Genomic DNA, 16,166 nt, shown 5'->3' with positions numbered 1-16,166 from the left:
CTCCCGCACTCCTCCTGTGAGGCAGTAGAGGTCTCCCTGCACCCATCTGTCCGCGCTCTCACAGCTGATCGTGCTACAGCCGACAACTCCATTTCTGCTGAGCTTTCCCTTTTTAAAGTTCCTGACTCCATTACGATTACACAAAAGACAAGACTGCTCACCAGCAATGGGGCAGTCCCTTGTTGTTCTCATTTTCCTCATCGTCCCAGTACTTGGCTCGAGCTAATGTTCATTCATTTTCACAAAATTATTTCAGAAAATTAGGATGTTTTGGTCTAGTTGTCCTCTTCTTCATCCCAGTATCAGATTGATGTCATTTGGGGGATATGATAGGGGATTCATAATAAGATGGCTGACAGAAACCTATGAAGGTTTGTGGGATGGAGGGTTCCTGTTCAAGGAGAATGGGGGTACCATGTCTCGCCTGAGGATGCCCTCTCCCCACCCCCCAAGTCTGCTCCACCCAGGTGAGCCTCCCTCGCATATTCATACCCAGGGTCGGGATACAAAAGCAATGGCCTTTGCCTGGCCAGCTGAGCAGAGGATACGTGGGGAGAAGACGCGAGTACGACCTCAGGTTCCTCAAAGTACACACATCATATGCTAGGAATAAAATAAAATTCTAGGTACTCATATGATATGCTGAGTGTTCCCATTAATTGCCCAGGTACTCACATCTTATGGTAACAATTCCCATAAAATGGCAGGTGCTCAAATCCTACACCTAATGTAATAATAGAGAAGAGGATTGCACCAGGTAAGGCCACGCTCCCTCCTGTTCCTGAGTATACACGAAGATACAAGCTGAGAACTGGTCTATAAACAGTTAGTAAAACAGTTAAGTAAAACACTACACGCCTCATTATGAGTATGCAGGTCCGGCGTACTCCGAGTTCTGCGAGCGGGTGCCTTTCAGCCCGCCAGCTCTGACCTGGCGGGCGGAACGGCACCCGCTTGCAGACCTTGACATTAGCACCGGCACCATAAATAATGGTGCGGGTGCTACCATCCTCCCCATTCCCATTCAGTCCAATGGGACTTGAATGGGGAGTCATTTTTTCCGGCATCCCGCAATAGGGAATTATCGGGACCGCCGGGGCTGTAATACCCAACTAAGTCTCCATTGCCAGGCGCCAGAAAAATAATGACTCTGGCGCCAGCCGTGCCGTTTTACCGGCATGGCTACGGCCGGGGTCATAATCAGGCCCTAAGAGCTATGTAGTTATTATTAAGAGTAGAATACACTGTGTGACACAAGAAAGTAGTGCGATAGGTAGTTGTATTTTACTTAATGTACAGACAGGAAATAATTAAATGGCAACACACACATATATGAAGAGAATAATGGACACAAAGAACACTCACACATAGACATGAAGAACACTCACACAGACATGAAGAACACATACATGAAAACACGAAGAACATTAACATACAAGACATGGGCGGTGCTGTTGCGCAGCAGGATGATATAGACTTATTCTCATCTTGCTATGCTCTGGCAAGACTGTTGTGGGGCGCTTTGGAGCCCCTGAACCAGGGCACATCACCCAAAACAGTCGTAGGGGCTGGCGAAATACCCAGGGAGCTTCATCGGCTCCGTGGCAGATGTGGATGGACCCTCATTAAGGGGACAGAAATGCTCCACGGAGGTCACCAAAATGGCAAGATGGCAGCAACACTGACTGTGGGGAGACAATATCGCGATGCAGACGCAGCTGACAAACTGAGGGCTGGGGCCGCAAGCGGAGGACAGTCGAAGAGAGCGGAACCGGAACATCACTGTCTCGAGGATGGAAGTCAGCCAGAGGCGAAGAGATGCCGAGGGAACTACATAACATACTGGTGAGGAGGACATCAGGAGGCATGACTGCAGGATGGCAGCAAATGTGGCTCAGAGAGACCGTACAGGAACGGCGGAGGCAGCCCCTGGTTGCCCAGACAACATTTGGCAAGTGACAGGGGCAGCAGAGGAGGTCACAAGATAAGCAACGCGTAGAGGACTTGATTCAGACACGGGTGGCCGTACGTGACCAGGGACAGGGGAAAAGGCCTGTGAGGCAGTGAGGGAAGGCCGCTCCCCTTCCAAGTCAACTGAAATAATCACAGAGAGCAGCTGCCAGAATCCCCAAACCCCTCTTCTCTATTTGTTGGTCACAGGCTCGCTCTGGGGAGAGACAATGTGTAACATTTCTTACAATCTGCATACTTTCTGTGTGTGCACCTCCCTCCCTTCATGCCGATACATATACCCATATTCAGACCTTGCTGGTGACTCAGGGGGGAGATGTTACAATATTCGGTGGGGATTTTAATGATACATCTCTCCAGAACAAGATAGGTCGTTGTATATTGGAGGGCAGGGTGGACCACATACAAAGCTGTACACCCTCTTAGATGCGCTGGGACTGAGCGTCACCTGGTGAGCTCTACATCCCATGACGAAGGGGTTCTCTTTTTACTCTAATGCACATAACTCCTTCTCCATTATCAATTATCTTCTGGTACCCACCACGATCCTGGACAGGGTGACCAAGGCAGCGTTCCTGCCACTGGGAATCTCAGACCATGCCCCCCTATCTTTGCTACAGACGGGAAGGGGAGAAGGCATATTGGGGGTTGGAGATTGAGAGTATGTTGGCTTGATTATAGAGGGGGGATAAAGGGAACCGATGGGTCACAGATTCGGACGGACACGTGACAAACTGTGACCGAGACCGAGGAGATCACAGATGCCTTTGTGCAATACTATCAGGCGTTATATGGCGAAAGAGGCAGGAAGAGGACGGAGGAGACTGAAAGGTACTTGGAGGCCGTAGCTCTACCTAGAGTGGCAGTGGCAGAGAGTAAGTCCCTGGAGGCAGAACCCACTGATGAGATTCAAACTGCGATTGGGCACCTGCAATCAGGGAAGACCCCAGGGCCTAACGGTTTTTCTATGAAATTCTGGAAGGCTGCACGCCAAAAAGTGATGGCAGCTATGAGCATTAGGTTCCTGGATAGCCTGGAGCCTCGGCAGCTGCCCGAAGACCTTAGGCAAACCGGGGGTTTCACCTTCTTGTGAATGACTACAATATCGGACAGCTAAGGTACATATAGACCAATGTCCTTGCTGAACGGGCAAGCTTAAATCTTAGCAAGAGTATTGCCCAATAGGCCGATTGGGGTTATGGGCAGATTAATCCACAGTGATCAATGTGGCTTTCTGCCAGGCAGGGCTACTCAGATGAATGTTAGGAGAGTGCATAATGCCTCGGGCATGGGGGCGATGTTAGAGGGGCCACATGCCCTCATTGCCCTAGATTCAGAAAAAACCTTTGACTCAGTGCGCTAGGGGTTCCTTTGGGCTGTAATGAGCAGGATGGGCTTTGGCCCTAAATTCCAGAGCTGGGTGAGGTCACTATATGCCAACCCCTCTGCGAGGGTACAGGTGAACAGGGTCTACTCAAGAGAGTTTCTACTGCAAAGATGGACTGGGTCCGGGGTGCCCGCTCTCCCCTCTTCTGGTTTTGCTGGTAGTGTAACCCCTGGTGGCCAAGATCGAGGCGGACCCTAGGATCAGGGGCTTTAAGTGGTCCAAGAACCGGGAAGATCGGGTGTCCCTTTACGTGGATGACATTTTGGTATATCTGGTTGCGCCCATGGTTTTGGGCCCAGTTCTCATGGACATAAAAGAATTCGGGCACTATAGGGGCCTCTGTATCAACTGGAACAGATCGGAGCTGCTGCCGGTGAAGGAGGGGATGGCGCCGGACCCAGTGGGGTGCCCCTTAAAAGGTGGCTCTGGGGACGATCAAATATTTGGGGATCTACAATGCCAGGGACGAGCAATGCTACCTCAGGAATAACCTCGATCCAATCTTAGTGAGGCCAATGCAAACAATGGGCATCCTGCCAATCTCGCTATTGCGGCGGGCCAACCTGTTTAAGATGCTAATGCTCCCAAGGCTGCTTTATGTTGAGTTGAAATGAAAATACCCCCGTAAAGGTTCCCTCAACCCACAATGGTTTTCTGCGTCATCGAGGGATTGTAGGGGATCGAGGTCCCGAGAATCGCTGTCTAGGCTGGTCAGGTCGGTGTGGGAGGGAGAACTGGGGCTCCCTGATGTTAGGAAGTACTATTGGGCATCCAACTTGGTTGCTGTGAACGATTGGCTTTACGAGGAAGGGGGGGGGGGCTTCACATATTTAGCTGGAACGGCACATGATGGGGAATCTCCATCTGCCACTCATGCTGTCAAGACACCCTCAGAGGGTCTCACTGCTACCGCACAGTCGAAGTGTGGTCCGCACCCCTTAGAATGGTGGGCTGGAGCGGGTTGGTGATCTTGGAGGCATTTATCTGGGGTAATCGTGACCTCCCAGAAGTGGGTAAATTGTACTACCATGCTGTGTGGGTCGCAGTGGGCATTCTTCAGAGGACGAAACACATCACCCAGAAACACCTCGCCCCCTTCCAACTGTTGCAGGAGTCCCATGGGCAGCTCAAAAGCGATCACTTCACATATGTACGACTACGGCAAGCAATGGGACACAAGGGCAGGGAAGAGTGGGATCACCCTGAGCACTCCCCTTTGGAGGCCAACTTGCTGGAGGGAAGAATGGCAGAATGGACTACTGCTATGGCATATGAGTGTATAAAGATAGGGGATGCCCCCAGAAACGAGATAAATGCGCAAGGCGAGTTGAGGGATGTTGGCTAAGGAGGGGATTTCCAAAAGGTCAAGTGGGGGTAGAGGTGGGGAAATAATGAAGTTGGGAGGTGGTGGAGATGAATCGGAGGATGATGGGTTATTCGGGAGTATTAATGAGGGGGAATGATATGTGGGTAGGGTAGTTCAAGATAATATGGCATGTTGATTCTCTGTACAGTTCTGTGACTTGGTTTATAAAAGAAAAACATAGAAGACGTGAAGACAACAACGTCGTGGAGCATGAACTACAGTACCGCCATTATTCAGACTAAACTCTGCTAGGCCTAAATTCAGAAATACTGCAGCCTGACATATAATTACTTATGATACTACAGATGCGCGTCTCCCTTCCATTTGGACGCGATACAGATGACCGGAGCTAACAGCGAACTCTGGGTCTCGCTCGAGTAACGGCGATGCACTCTGTGGGATGCTCTCTGCAGATTGGAGCCCAACTGCAGCTATCTGCCTTGCAGGATCGTCTATTAGAAACATTGCCAATTTGTATGACAGTGTTTCTGTTCCGTACAAAAATGACTGAATGGATTGACTCCTACCACAATTGACAAGACAACTACCCTTAATCTCCTGATGAAGACGTACTAAACCATCTTTTACACGTCAAAACCGGTCGAGAAAAACCTAGGATAAGGCCGCTTATGAAGACTCTGTTTGGCCTATCCTGATTGTTGACCACTGCTTTCAAAATCTACTATGGTCATGCATTAAGTGTTGTTGCTGCTGACCACTTAAAAATGTATTGTGGCCTTGCACTATGCGTTGTTTTGCACAAAAATTGATTGTATAATTATGAAATTGTGTATGAATTGTTATATTTCCTATATGTTTTTACCTTGTAATTGTTGATGAGGTGTATGAGCGGGTAAATGTTTGTATGATTTAATAGGATGAATTTTATCAAACTGTTTTGTTTTTAATTATTCCTGCTATGTAAAATAACAATTGCTACAGTACAGATTAATTTGTGACTAAATTCACAAACAAAAAATGTATTGGGTATAATAAAATCCTTAATACGCCCTCCTTTTTTGAGAATTATTTCCTCTGGATTTTGTTTCTGAGATGAAAAATATAATTACTTAAAACAAGTTTTCAGACCTTACGATGCTCAGACGAGCCCCAGATACCAAGGTCAGTGCACCAAGGGGAGTTCTGCTTAGCACGCTGAAACCACTCCAGATAACGTTTCCCAGGGCATACAGCATACAATTATTAAAGTTAATTAGTTTCAATTGGTAACAGTGAGAAATGCACCTGGCATTCAAGGATATATGTAAGTGGCTACCGTGCCAATTCACCCCATAACGAATGAATACACAGCGCCCCAAGTGGTGGCCAAAGGAGAGCACACACTCATCAGGATAATAGAAAATCCAATAAATACATAGAATTGCACTCCGAACAGTGGTCCTCTACCACGTGATACACACAATGGTTATTTATTCCAGGCCAAATTAGAGAAGGAGAATACATTTATGTAGCACATACAAGAACACTATGCATTTATTTCCTTCTTAAAGTACACTGAGAAGGTTACACATTCCACCTTTGAGACCTGTTGTGAGTGGAATTGGAGGGTTAATGAAAAATGGATTAGAATGTGCTGATGGCACATAATAATAATAATAATAATAATAATAATAATAATAATAATAATAATAGGTTCTTTTTAACGCCCTTAATACCCAGGGTTTTCTAAGCGTGGACCCCCGGATCGAACCTGTGTTGCCCCTCGTAGTCTTGCTCCCGAGCTATCCTCAGAGACAAAAATGTGACACAACTTACTTTATACAGGATGGCATACCATTACTTAGAATAATAAAATATATAATCTGAAAATCGGATTACTACTGTGATGAATCCAATAGAGTCATCACAAATTCCCGGTGATAACCTCCTCCCATGTGCCCAGGAGTCGGTAGACGCTACCTGACCGCGGTCAATTCGGCCGTGTGAAATTGTGCCACGGCCAAAACGTATACATCCACTGCAAAAGGAATCTTGGGCATCCAGCAGCTGGGAGAAGCAGCGTTGTCTTACCGGGAGCCAAGAGGAAGCCAGCGTGCAGGAGTGGAGCAGCGAGAGAGGCTGGAGAGACATCAGAGCTGCCCATAGAAGTAAGCAAGCGGCAAAGGTTACACAGAGCCAGTGAGTCTGCCCAAGCAGAGTGGGGATTGTGGGGGCCTTAAGCAACTGTGCCAAACAGGAGTTGCATATTGTGAAGTTGCGGAAAGAGAAATACTAAGAAGATTAGGGCAGAGTGCCAACCCGAACCCCAATAACAAGTGAATGCAAATGTGGGGGTAAGTTTAAAATAACTGAAACAAGCAGATATACCAAACTAATAAAGGTATGTGCTACTTGAAATTAAAGAGGAACTATAATATATAAAAACTCCTGGCAAGCATACACCAGGCAGAAAAAGTGCAAGTAGAGAAGTCCTGGCAGGGGAGTATACCAGGCAGTAAGTACAAGAGAAGTCCTGACAGGAGAGTACATCAGGCAAATTGCAAACTTAGGAGTGTCAAGCAGAAACAATGTTTGTTAAACAAAGGAGGAACTTTTGTTACAGAATAACTTACAAGGCTGAAGAGCTTTTATCTAGCAGGATTGTTGTGGGTCAAGAAGGACACCAAGAACTGTTAGACCCAGACATTTGTGATACCAGTGAAGAATCCAGGAGAAGGGAATCACACTCTGGAATTAAGGTATTTTCTAATTTGGAGAACATTTACGCTGGAGCTATTCTATTTTTATTTAAGAAAACTTTTTGCAGATACCAGTTACATACATTTCCTTGTCACTTCATTATTTTGATTTAGTTTGAGGGTCAGGATAGAACTTTGGACGCAAGGGCGGCTTTTGATTTATGACATCCTGACAAAGACAGATCCTTAGTTTTTCGTTTTTAGGTAGGGACATTGCTATTTAGAATAGGGTCAGAGAGGCATTTTCACAAACCATTTAAGTTGAATTAAAGTCTTTAACCAAAAACATGACTACTTTGTGTCTGGCTTCTATTTCTGATCGCTCACACTACCTAGAAACTATAGATGTAGCAAATATTTATATTTCTATGAACATGAACTAGGAATCCAAAAGGTCCAACATTATCTAGACCAACAGTCGGCCAGTCTGTTTGCAACGAACAAAAGATTTTTGTAAATGATAATTTCATTGAATGTAAGTAGTGGCTATGGGGGCAAAGTGTGCCCATCAGTATAAAGCCTTTTTTATGTCATATTTTGCAGAAATGCAAGAAACACCTTCATTGGAAGATAAATACAAAGAACATGTCATTTTTTGGACTAGATACATTGATGATATACTGTTATGGAGGGGAACATCAGAAAAGTTTGAAATTCTTATAAGAGAAGTGAACAAAAAAAGTTTCGAGATATCATTAAGAAGGCTATTTAACAAAAAAGTATCACTTATTTGGAAATTGTTGTGCAGACTGTCTACATACAAAGAATTTCAGAAAGAAATGTGATGTTAACCCTGTTTAACATGCCCTAAGTGCAGATAAAAGATCAGTAATTGATATTCCCAAAGGAACATTTTTACGGGAAAGCATTTGTAGGACCGAGTTAGAATTTTAAAAAGCAGCTGATTTCTATCACATCAAGGGTTCTAAGAAAGGCTGTGATAAGAAGAAAGTATATGAGGCCAGAGGACTTGTGGAAATGTACCTTGTAATAAACCTCTTGAGGGACAAACTGTACCCAAAGATACACCAGAAAAGTGATATTTATTACTAAGTTCTCAAGGAATAACCACAATGTTTACAAAAACACTGACACATACTCTTATCAGACAGGAGTTATATCCTCATTTAGATATTGATCTGAAAATATCTTACAAAAAGCAGAAACTTTACAGAACAAGATGAGTCCCAACTACCTTAGGCTGATGATCACGAAAAGCCATTTGGTTAAATAAACCAAAAGGTTCTTTAAGTGTGGGGAATGTAATGTATGTATTTGTGAGCTTGATAGTACAACGGAAATTCTATTACCAAACGGCCACAAGATTGTAATCAAAGGCTTCATGAATTGCAACACAACATTTGTGACCTATGGAATCAAATGTATTTGTGTTAAGTATTATACAGCAAGTACTATTTCAAGAACCCACCAATAAACATATGAGGGGCAATCAAAATAAAGACTTAATGGCAACCACTCAGCATGCACTGGGACATTGTGATGTTAGTCTTGCTCATTTGAATTGTTTTAGTTATGCTTGGAATAGACTAAACCATGGGTAGGAAAGGGAACAGGGAACTGAAATGAAGGAAAAGAGAAGCTGCTTGGATCTAAAATTTAGAGTTATTGAAATAGGGTTAAACCAACACCATGAACAGCATGTCTTTAACTAATAAAAACAGTAATCCTTGACAGATGTGGGTAAACTGCACATTTTCTATTGCTACAATATATGAAAAGGTATATAGCAGACATGACAGATAAATGAAGTTGCTCAAAATGTTTAATTGATTTGTCAATTAGGAACTATATAGAATGTGCACCTAATTGGACGCAATAGATTTAACTCATCTATAGAACCTTAAATATGAAATATTATAATTAGTCCAAATTGTAGAAGGCATGTCAAGCAATAAGGGAAATACATGTTTGGCTTTACACAGTACTGTTTAACAAATTGATACAAATAATAGTTTGCTCATATTGACGATGAATGAGAGGGATTTTCCCTTCTAATAAAGTCCTTTGGAAATGTGAGACAATTTTCATGGTCTATGAAATATTGTTTCATTAATACAAATAATTTCAAATTCATTCAATATACATTAGGAAAGATGCTTTTTGTCAAATGAGAGTCCAAATTAAGTTAGCTATGCTTCTGCAGTGCATAGTAAGGTAGAATTTGGAGAAGCAGTGATGATAAATAAAACATTATTCTCACTATACTAGATTTATAAAACATAATTATAAGTGAAACATACAAATCATGGATTACGAAAAAGGTTTTCTTCTGATGCCACTCAGATCTTTCCAAGAGGCGAGGCTTTGCCAGAATGTGCACTCATATTTATTTTGTCATTCATGTTTGCTTGCATCCCTGAAGTAGCCCCCCAAAACATGAGGCAAGGCTTTGCCAGAATGTGCTGTAGCACCTTTGTACCATGAGACGAGGCTCTGCCAGAATGTGCACTCATATTTATTTTGTCACTCATGTCTGCTTACATACCTGAAGTAGCCCCCAATATCATGAGGTGAGGCTTTACCAGAGTGTGTTTTCAAGTTATAACCTTATTTTTGTGACCCTTGGTGCTTTTGCACTTTGTGGACTGTGCTATTGCACTTACTGTAACTAGCGCCTAGATGCCCCAGGGCTTTGTGCGCTGCTATAAAGGCAAAATAAAAAAAAAGTGCATGTGGAGAATGCCATTTTTGCGTCCTCAGAATGCAAGAAATGTAAGTACAAAAGGGGTGGTAAGTGAAGGCATACTTCCACTAAAACAAATGTGTGCTTAACATTGAGAGGTTCTTCATTCATAAAGTTAATAAGGGAAGAAGAAAACAATATTATTTCGTAAGATCACCACAAGTGGTAATAGAAACTACTGTCCTTACAAATGTTGAATTCTACAACGAATTCACACACCAACGTAAAATTATCAATACTCTACCACATTGGAGATTTTAAAAAGTTACTGCCACTTAACAACAGATCTGATGTATAGTTGCTTTTAAGAGTATAAAGGCACTATATTGATCAGTTAGGAAATTAAACTAAAACTTGCTTCTTTACTCCATCTCACACAGCTGAAACTCATCTCTCCACACCAAGGAAGGTCCATTAATATTACATTTATGAGACAAGGAATCAATCAAAATAAGAAAGGTTTGGCTCTCTGGTAAGATGAGGCCAAGTATTCTACTGCTTATCCGTCTGTAATCAATTATCAAGAATTTAAAAATACATATGAAGTCATAGGCCCTCATTACAATACTAGCGCTAAACCATGACGCTATTAGCACTCGGTTGGTGCCGGTATCGTAACGAGTAACCAATGTTCAATGGGGAATTACCACCCGATTCCAAGGTTGGCGGGGCGGTAATTCTCCATTGAACATTAGCCCTTCTCCATTCCCATTTTTGCCCCATAGGGCTCAATGGGACTGGGGAAGGCGCTAAGTACGGTACCGCAAATTGCTGTACCGTACTTAACACCAAGGTCCCTTTGCGGGTCCCTAGTTTAACAGCTGGTCTAGACCAGCCGTTCAGGTCGGGTCCCGCAAAGGGACCTCGTAGTAAGGCTCTAATGGGTTAACGGTGTTGCAGCCTTTTACGGCGCCGTTAACCCATTAGCGCCAGGGTCTTAATGAGGCCCATAGTATAGAAGTGGGTTGTGCTAGGGATTTTTTTAATTTATTTTTTTAGTACTTGCAGCAAAGAAATGTAACTTTTATGGCTCTTAACATACAGAGTAAACAATTGCAGCAAGGATGTTTTGTATTCGAAAAAAAAGTTAAGAAAATTTAGAACCAGCAGAACCAATAAGAGAACCGTATACCCTAAAAAGGAAAATATAGGGTTCTTATGCTACAAAAGTAAAACTTATATTTGCGGGATTTTGTATGGCAACATTTGTTTCTTCTGCTTCTTGATGCCTATGCTTATTCTGCAGAATGGCTCCATTTTTCTTATTCAAAATGCAATGTTCTCTCTAGGGTTATCTTATAAGCCTCTTTGATATTTTAGCAGACCATCTGATCTCACGCATACGGACAAACATATTTTGTGAACCTTTTACTCATGACCACATCTATTCTTTTCGATGCTTGCTTCATCAAAATGGCTCTACATTGAGGAGGGCGTGGGGGGATTGAGTGAAAGACAAAGAAGGCGAACAAAGGGAGGGTGGAATAATGAAAGGAAGGGTAGGATATATGTATTGATGGATGCCCAGATCACTTAATTAACTGCTCATTACTCTAAATACTACTCTTCCTCGGCCCAGTCCTAGTGGAGTGCTATATGCACCCCCGAAACAGGAACTTTGTTTTTTTTAAAAATTCTTTTATTATTGGCGTCCTCCTACTAAATGACAGCATATAGGCCTCACCCTCCACAGTACGATCCGAGTGGTCCATGCCAGTAATCCAAGCCTATCCATATCCCCTGATCAGAGGGGTGGGGGTAGCAGGACGAGGACAAGGAATGTAAGACTTGTAATGAGAATTACTGGTAAGTAAAAAGGGCATTTTCCCTTCCTTCCTTTTCCTCGTCCCAGAGTGCTACTAGCAGTTAAGGATACAGTAACCATGACATAAAGCTGAAACGCAGTCCTTTGCATTTATGGATTTGTTTTGAAATGCATCACATGCATACAGAATACTACAGAGAGCCAGTACTGTTTCATCTACATCGAGATAGATGGTAACTTTAGGAGGACCTAAGCACAAGCCTCTCAGCGCCGGAGGAAACTGGCACACCAGCTGGCACTGCTCAATGCTTGTCCTCAAATCCACAGACTCACAAAGTGATTTTACAGCTGCAGGAATGCATGGGAAACATGCTGCACTATAGACCATCAACGAGTCTTGGTTACCTAACGAGCCTCATTACGAATTTGGCTGTATTTCAGTGGTAAACCTGCCAAAATACCACCAACATTCAGAATTACAGTCACTGCCATTTGGCCCTTTGGATTTACTTCAGGATTACAAGTGGTGGTAAGGCAGTGCAAGTTTCCATTTTTGGAGTCCATAGGACTCTAAGGGGATTTTGGCGGAATTGCCAACCGCTGTAATTCTGCAGATTTTACAGATTTGTGGCAGTAGAGTGGCAGATTCACCGCCAGCTTTGCTGGCGGTAAATCCTCCACTCCACCACCAAACCTGTTGTAGGACGGAGCAGTAATGCAGTGGTACAATTGTTTTTTCCCTGCACTGCCGTACTCGTACTGAGGCCCAATGTGTGTACTGGAGAACAGCAATTATAGAGGATTCCAGTTCATCAATTCAGTGGTGCTGTTTGAAAGACCTGTCCCTCACTGTACCCAAGGAGTAGTCTGCCACACCATGGGGTGGCGGGAAAAGAGAGCCAATTTATGTTGAATGCTGCACATCAGTAGATATATGTACTCTTACCTCAAGTTTAGTACAGTTACAATGTATTGATGCAGTTCAACATTATATGCTCTGCATTTTCCACATATTTAGTATTCAAATACTATATTTAATACAGTGTTCCACCTGCTTAGTAAAGTAATTTAATTGGACATAGCTATTTCCAGCATAACGCAAAACCAACAGTTAGGACCACCTCTCACATCTCTGGCTGGGGGCACCGAGTATTGCTGACAACTTTGGAAAGAAAGAACAAGTTACTTACCAACTGGTAACGTTCTTTCGATTGGATGTTCCTCCAACGTATTCCACATCTTTGACATGTAATGTCCACAGCTGTGTACTTCGGATAACCTTTTCGGCAGAGGGCGTCCTGCATCGATTCGATGTCCCTCGAAGGCCTCCGTCGAGGGCGACGTCACCAGATGTTATAAATAGGACGCACTGCGCCCGTAGCCTCAGTTTATGTTTTTTCCTCCATAACGTGTGACATGCACATATCCAATGCCTGTTTGACTGCACATAACCTTGCAGAAACGTAAGCTGCAATCGCATAGGAAATTCTCCAGAGGGGCAGGCTGGGAGGGCAATGTGGAATACGTTGGAGCAACATCCAATCAAAAGAACGTTACCAGTAGGTAAGTAACTTGTTCTTCGAATGGATTGTGTCCTCCAACATATTCCACATGTTTGACAGACTCCCAAAGCAGTATCAGAAAATGGAGGAGGGAAAAGAATTTAGATTGCCCAATCAGATGGTGGAATAAAGAACCGCCTTACCAAAGGCCATATCTTGACCATGGACCATATCCAGGGAGTAATGCTTAAAAAAGGTGTGGATAGAAGCCTATGTGGCTACATCACAAATATTCCTAATAGGAACTCCCCGTTGTAGGGCTGTGGAAGTAGCCACGCCCCTAGTGAAATGAGCTCACAACCCTTCAGGAGGGTCCTTACCCGCCAACCGTTAACATTCAGTAACGTTGAGGATAATCTACCTGGACAAAGTCTGGTTGTTAACGGTGTCCAGTATATCCCACAAAGAGTTGATCGTCCACTCTGACGCTGGAGATGCTAGAAAAATAAAAGCTCAGAGCTCTCCTAGGATCCAACCTATGGAGATGCTCCTCTTACTTACCAGGATGAGGAGGAGGATAGAAAGATGGAAGAACCACTTTCTGGCTTAAATGAAATTCAGACACTACCTTAGGTAGAAAGGAAGGGCCTACCCTCAGTACAACCCTATCCTTGTGAAATACAGTAACGGGTGTCTTAGATGAAAGTGCCTGCAATTCACTCATTCTGCGAGTGGAAGTAACCGCAACCAAGAACACCGTCTTGAAAGACAACAGTCTCAAAGGACAAGAGTGCAAAGGTTCAAACAGAGCACCTATCAGGAATTTCAAAACCAAATTGCGATGCCAAACCGGCACCTGCAAAAGGGACCGTGGGAACACATTAGTGAGCCCTTTACGAAATTGGGAAATCAAAGGAATCTTAAAGTAAGAACATTCTTCAGATGAGCGCTTAAAGATAGACAGCGCCGCCAGGTAACCTTTAACGGTACCAACTTGAAGGCCCCTGTTGGCCAAAGACCAACGACCGCTGGCGGTCAAGTCTGCGGCATGAGCTACCCATCCTGTGAGGGAAGTGTCAGTCACTACAGTCACCTCCGGCCAACGGTTGCTAAAATGGCTCCCCTTTCATCAGGTTTCCCTTGTTGTCCCACCACAAAAGATCCTGGGAGACCGAGAATAGAATCTGAACGGGATCCGACATTTTGCCCGAGAACTGCGACCACTGCATCTTGGGAACCCATTGCAGGGATCTCATCCTCAGCCTGGCCTCTGGCACCAGAAAAATGCAGGATGCCATGAGGCCGAGCAACCATAAGAATTCGAAAAAGCCAGGAGACTCTGGGCATGTTGAAACTCGTCCACCATCTGCACAATGTGATGAGCCCTCACCTTGGGAGGCGAGCATTTCCCCAAGGATGTGTCCAACACAGCCCTGATGTACTGGAACTGTTTGGAAGGTGTCAGATGCGACTTCTTGAAATTGAGGGAGAAGCCCAGCCTGTGGAGGGAGCGGCAGGTGAGACCAAGGTGATCCAATGCTTGCTCGGGAGAACGTGCACGGAACAGCTAGTCGTCCAGGTAGGGGTAGACGTGAATCCCCCCCTCGCCTGAGATACGCTGCCACCACTCCCATTAACTTGGTGAATGGCAGGACCAGAAACTGAAAGTGCGAGTCGCCAGCCGCAAACATCAGGTACTTTATGTGCTTGGGATGAATCGGCACATGAAAGTAAGCATCCTATAGATCTAGAGACACCAACCAATCCTGAAGTTGAAGCTGCCTGGAGGACATGAGAAAGAGTGACCATCTTGAACTTGTCCTTCCTGAGAAGTTTGTTCAACCAACGCAAGTCCAGGATGGGTCTCAATCCCCCGTCTTTCATTAGAATCAAAAAATAAGGGGAAAACCATCCCTTGTTCCTCTCCGCTACAGGCACCAGTTCTATAACGCCTTTCTCTAGCAGGGTCAAGATTTCCTGCACAAGGAGCGGATCTGGAAGCTTCAAAGAGGGATTCCCCGGTGGATTGTCGTGAGGGCGCTTTAGGAAGGGAAGGCAGTAGCCGCAGGCCATGGTATCCAGAACCCACGCATCCGAAGTAATGGCTCACCACTCTTCGAGATGCTGGGATAGCCTGCCCCCCACCGGCGAACCATGGGACATGGCCTCATGACTGTTTTCGAGAAGGCAAAGAGGCAGCTGCCTGAGCGGCTTTGGCACCTCTATTTCCCCGACCACCACAGGTACTTTTATGCGGACCCCTTTGACTGGTGGCTCCTCTCGCTCTTCCAAAGGAGGAGTAGTATCAAAAAGAACCTCCCCACCACTGCTGTCCCCTAGGGCAAAAAGGCAGAGGTTGACGCACAGCTGCGCTTAAAGATTTTGCCACAGCTTTTGAGGTCTGCAACCTCTCAAGGCTCTCGTAAGCCTTGCTGCCAAACAAATGCGCGCCATCAAAGGGCATGTTCAAAAGACAGGCTTGCACATCTGGAGCAAAACCCGTCTCTGCAACCACGCAAATCTGCGTATAACGGTGCTCGCAGCCATGGACCGGCTAGCACTGTCGGGCGTGTCCAAACCCGAATGAAGGGATTCACACATGTCATCCTTGCCATCTTGTACGAGAGCAAGGAACCCATCCCTTTCTTCCCCCTCAGGAATATGCTCCGCCGCAAAAGAAACACAGTTCCACAGAGTGTGTGAAAATCTTGCCAAGGCACAAGTGGAGTTGGCTGCCTTCAACGCCATACTCCCCACAGAAAACACCATGCA

The 16,166-nt window shown here is 44.7% G+C and overlaps 1 protein-coding gene across 3 annotated transcripts in view; it reads right to left on the bottom strand.

Moving 5' to 3' along the window:
* The window catches only part of ACER1 (alkaline ceramidase 1), a 542,852-nt gene that overhangs the window by 145,617 nt on the left and 381,069 nt on the right, over positions 1-16,166 (bottom strand). The gene's annotated exons all lie outside the window — the stretch shown is intronic.

The sequence above is a fragment of the Ambystoma mexicanum genome, chromosome 1p (genome assembly GCF_040938575.1).
Source record: "Ambystoma mexicanum isolate Mex_15411 chromosome 1p, UKY_AmexF1_1, whole genome shotgun sequence".
In the NCBI taxonomy this organism is placed as follows: Eukaryota; Metazoa; Chordata; class Amphibia; order Caudata; family Ambystomatidae; genus Ambystoma; species Ambystoma mexicanum.
The sequence above is the reverse complement of the archived record's forward strand: the minus strand, read 5'-3'. Positions and strand labels throughout refer to the sequence as shown.